Source organism: Mesocricetus auratus, unplaced genomic scaffold (assembly GCF_017639785.1).
Source record: "Mesocricetus auratus isolate SY011 unplaced genomic scaffold, BCM_Maur_2.0 Super-Scaffold_100020, whole genome shotgun sequence".
NCBI classification, from domain to species: Eukaryota; Metazoa; Chordata; class Mammalia; order Rodentia; family Cricetidae; genus Mesocricetus; species Mesocricetus auratus.
Window position 1 is genome coordinate 909,764 of NW_024429201.1, and position 5,067 is coordinate 914,830.

Below are 5,067 nucleotides of genomic sequence, written 5' to 3' on the forward strand. Positions count from 1 at the left end.
TATGTCCATTTAACAAAATCATACTAATAGGTTTACCACTGGATACATGAACTCCTCAACTATGGGATCTTGGCCAGATATACAGTATTGGGAATGTATTTTTCCCATGGAGCAGGCCTTAAATTTAACTAAACAATGTACTTAGTAACCCCCGTAACATTTATGCTACTCCTATAACCACAGTGAAATCCATTCTGATAGTTTTGTAGCCCACAGATCGTTCCCTCTCACTCAGCTCAGAAATAAGCCCCAGATAGATCAAAGATCTTATTAGACCTGAAAAATATGAACATTCCAAAACCTGTGTAGGATGTACTCTTAAGCATATAGGCTCAGATAAAAAAAATTCAGTATAGGACTCACCCAGGAAATAAGACCAAAATCAGTAAATGGGATTTAATGAAATTGAAAACCTTCTATACTGTAATGAAAAATGTTAATTTGCTGAAGAAGTAGGACTTGGAATGGAAAAACAAAAGAATTCTTTGCCAACTATGTATCTGACCAGGCTTAGTAGTTAGATTATACAAACAACTCAAACACCATTAAAGCAAATTAAACCCAACTAAAAGTGAGCTATGGAACTGAACAGAGTTCTCAGAAGAAATATAAATGGATAAGAAATGTTTTTTAAAAGTATTCGCCACCATAGCCACCAGGAAAATGCAAATTAAAACTACTTTGAGATTTCATTTTATCCTAGTCAGAATGGCTAAGAAACAAAATATGATAAACATAGCGAGAATTCGAGGAAAGAATATCCTTCACACACTGTTGGTATGAGTGAAAGCCACCGTGGAAATCAGTGTGGTGGCTCCTCAGAAAGCTAGAACTGATGTACCATATGATCTAGCCATGCCACTCCTGGGTCTATAGCCAAAGAACTCTATTTCTTACTGTTGATGTATGTGATTACCCATGCTCATCCCTGTTCTGTTTATAATAACTAGGTCATGGAAATAGTCTAGATGTCCATTAATTGATGAATTGATGATGAAAATGTTGTGCCTATGCACAATGGTTCTTTATTCAGCTGCAAAAATTGAAAGAATTCAATTTCCAAGTAAGTAAACAGAGATGGAAAACATTAAACTGAGTAAGGGTAACATAGACACAGGATAACAACTGTTTTGCGTTCTCATTCATATGTAAATCCTACTCCTGAATCTTTAAATTTGTGTGTTTAACTTGTACCTATGGAATCTAGGAAACTAAAAAGGGACCATACATTGGAATAGTAGAATAATTTCTACCAACAGTTTACATACATGCAAACTTAGACTGAAATTCTTGGTACACAAAGCAAGTATTTCAACCTTTTGTACTGACACTTCAATAACACAGCATAGGAAACCACAGATATTATGAGTCAGAAGGTTGACTGCAAGATCCACTTCTATACAGACAATGTGAGAAGCATGCAGACTCACTTCACAGTGACAGTGTTGGAAATTATTTTGAAAACCTACAGTGATTTCAAGTCTATGGAATCATCCTCAAGGCATATAGCAGGTGGAGCAAGATTGTCGAGAGAGAGGGGGCTGCAGTCTGCTCAAGAGGGAGCATAGTTTCCCTTTGAGCATCAGAAACCACAATTATCGGGACGAAATTCGCCTTATAAACACCAGTTAATCAATTTTTAACTTCCTGATAAAGAGTGTTGTGTACAAAGAACGCTGTTTCAAGATGCCAGATGGTGGCAATTTCCATCCCTTGGGTTTTTGCTGACTTGCTGTTTCAGAGGCTGATTGTTTACTGATAACTTTCATAAGATAGCCTTTTAATGACCAACCATGTATAGCTTAACGTATGAACAGACACCAGCACAGATCCAACTTCATTAAAAAAAAAACTGGTGTAGCTAGCAGGGTCTGAAGAAAAGTTGCTAAAAGCAAATTGTTTTACTTCACCCCATTTTTTACCTTATATTTCTTAAAAACTCAGTAGTCCTTGCATGTGATAGAACACGGGTTTAGTTTTCTACTGAGCTCTGTGTCTCCCCACTTGCAATTCAAGTCTGTCCTTTGCTTTTATTTCACCCTTGTTTATCATTTCTTAGTTTACAGAAATAGCATTTGCTCAAAACTATCTATCAAAACTCAGTAAACAGAGCAAGTATGTGACATCTGAACTGCAACTCATTTCCTCCTTCCCTTGTTTGAATCCAATATAAAGGAAACTTCATTGTATGCAAATGCAGTCACAAATTATAAGTTCTACTTCCTACAAGCTGCCAGTGGAGGCATGTAGAACCTTCCTGGGAAGGGCAAGATCAGACTTCCAAATATCTGTTTTATAGGCTGGACTGTTATATGGGAGCATCAAAAGAAGTTTATTTCCTGCTTCCTGACTCTGAGGATGGAAGCTATATCCTGGGCACCCCACAGATTGGGAAAAGATATTCACTAACCCCACATCTGACAGAGGACTGATCTCCAAAATTTACAAAGAACTCAAAAGCAAGTCTTCAAGACACCGAAGGATCCAATTAAAAAGTGGGGGACTAAACTACATAGAGAATTCTCAATAGAGGAGTGTAAAATGGCTTAGAGACACTTGAGAAAGGGCTCAACATCATTAGCCATTAGGGAAATGCAAATCAAAACAAGAGCTTGCTTTCAAATGGCTGTGCTACTGGGGCAGCTCTATGTGGTGGGTGGATCAAATGGACACTCAGATGACCTAAGTTGTGGAGAAATGTATGATCCAAGCATTGATGACTGGACCCCTGTTCCAGAGTTGAGAACTAACCATTGTAATGCAGGAGTGTGTGCTCTGGATGGGATATTGTACATTATTGGTGGCTCCGATCCATATGGTCGAAAAGGCCTGAAAAATTGTGATGTGTTTGATCCTGTAACAAAGTCATGGACAAGCTGTGCTCCTCTTAACATTCATAGACACTAGTCTGCAGTTTGTGAACTTGGTGGTTATTTGTATATAATCAGAGGTGCAGAATCTTGGAATTGTCTGAACACAGTAGAATGATATAATCCTGAAAATAACACCTGGACTTTAATTGTGCCCATGAATGTGGCTAGGCAAAGAGCTGGAGTTGCTGTTCTTGATAGAAAACTGTTTGTAGGTGGTGGCTTTGATGGCTCTCATGCCATCAGTTGTGTGGAGATGTATGATCCAACTAGAAATGAATGGAACATGACAGGAAATATGACTTCACAAAGAAGCAATGCTGGGATCACAACTGTAGGGAACACCATTTATTCAGTGGGAGGATTTGATGGCAATGAATTTCTGAATATGGTGAAGCCTATAACCTCGAGTTAAATGAGTGGAGCCCTTACATGAAGATTTTCCAGTTTTAACAAATTTAAGACCTCCCCCAAACTAAAAGGCTTAGTGATGTAATTGTGTTTAGTAGAGGTGCACTTGTGAATAAGGAGGGTGGGTGAGGTAGATGTTGCTAACAGCAACACAAAGCTTTTGCATATTGCATATTATTAAACATGCTGGACATACTTTTTGTGTTTGGAAAGGAAAGCAAAGATGAAGGTCTGTTTGTGAATTCTTAAGATATCTTTGTTATTTACTTTTTGAAGGTTGGTACTGTAAAAGAATAAACCATGAATTGATTGGGAACATCATTTCAAGTCCCTGCTCCTCCATATTTATTTTGCCGATTTGCACATTAAATGACTCTTCCCTCTGGTTGTCTTAAGGGGCAAGAGGGGTAGGGTTTCAATGTAGGCAGTTGGGTTTTTAAGGGCCCTTTTTCAATAACTGGAACACTCTATAACAAGATACTTATTTAAATAGATAACAATGACTATTTTTGTTTTTATTAAAAGAAAGTTGACATGCCTACCAATATTTAGTCTTTTATGATTACATTTTTATAACTTTTTAAATTCTAAGCAGAGTGCTTTGTCTGTTGAAATAAAATGTGACAGATTCAAGTTATCAAAGCAGAGTGGCAGTTGGAAAAGATACAGCAGGGGTTTCTTCTAAATGCTCAAAGTGCAAACTCAAGCATTTGCTGCAGATGTAATTTTCCTTTCTATTTGAGAATGCAGTATCAATGTTTATTTGGATAGAGTTGCTGAACAGTAACATGGTAATAATTCAAACCTGGGTTAGATGAGTTACTTGACTGATTCTGAGTAGGATGTTTAACCTGTCTTTATTTATCACTAACAAAACAATTGTAAATGGAAGCCTTTGATTGGAAAAAATTAAACTGGGTTTGTGAATGCATCCTTTTCCAGAACTGTTTTGTTCAGTTTTCTGTTTACCTGGATTAATACTGGTCGGGATGACTTGGTGTCTGATGTGTAGTACTACACACCTAACTTATGGTACCCAAATGACAAATCCTAATGCTTGCTGCATATGCAAACACATTAAAGGTACTTTGCAGTAAAAAAAGAATAGAGAGCAAGATGAGAGATACCATAATAGAGTCATTATAGTCTTGAGGAGAGAGCTGACACTAGTGAGATCTCCAGCGATCTACAAGGATAACACCAACTGGCAAACTAAGTAATAGTGGACAGACTACATTAATAGTCCCTCCTTGAAGATAGGGTTGATGACTACCCTATATGCCATCCTAGAACGCTCATCCAGTGACTGATGGAAGCAGAGACAGATACCCACAGCTAAACACTGAACTGAACTCCTGGAACCTAGTGACAGAGATGGAGGAGTGATGAGCAAAGGGGTCAAGACCATGATAGTGAAACCCACAAAGACAGCTGACCAGATAAGGGGGAGCTCTTGAATCCCAGACTGATGGCTGAGAGGCCAACAGGGGACTGATCCAGACTCCATGAATGTAGTCTCAGTGAGGAGGCCACGGAAATGACCGGGGCCTTGGGTAGTAGATCAGTGTTTACCATGGTTTATGAATGATCTTTGGGAGCCCATTCCAAATATAGGGATGCTCTCTTATCCTGGACACATGGGGAAAGGCCTAGGTCCTTCCCTGGATGAAATGGTAGACTTTGGAGATCCCCCTGAGGAGGGCCTCAGCTTCCCTGGGAATGATGTGGGGATTGGTGGGGGGCTGGGAGGCCTGGTGGAGGGACAAGGGATGGGGGTTGGGAAAGG

General features: G+C 39.0%; 1 pseudogene; it reads left to right on the plus strand.

Annotated features, from left to right (window-relative positions):
• Positions 1 to 2,592: 2,592 nt before the first annotated feature.
• On the plus strand, positions 2,593 to 3,950 carry LOC121133088 (annotated as a pseudogene).
• Positions 3,951 to 5,067: the final 1,117 nt, after the last annotated feature.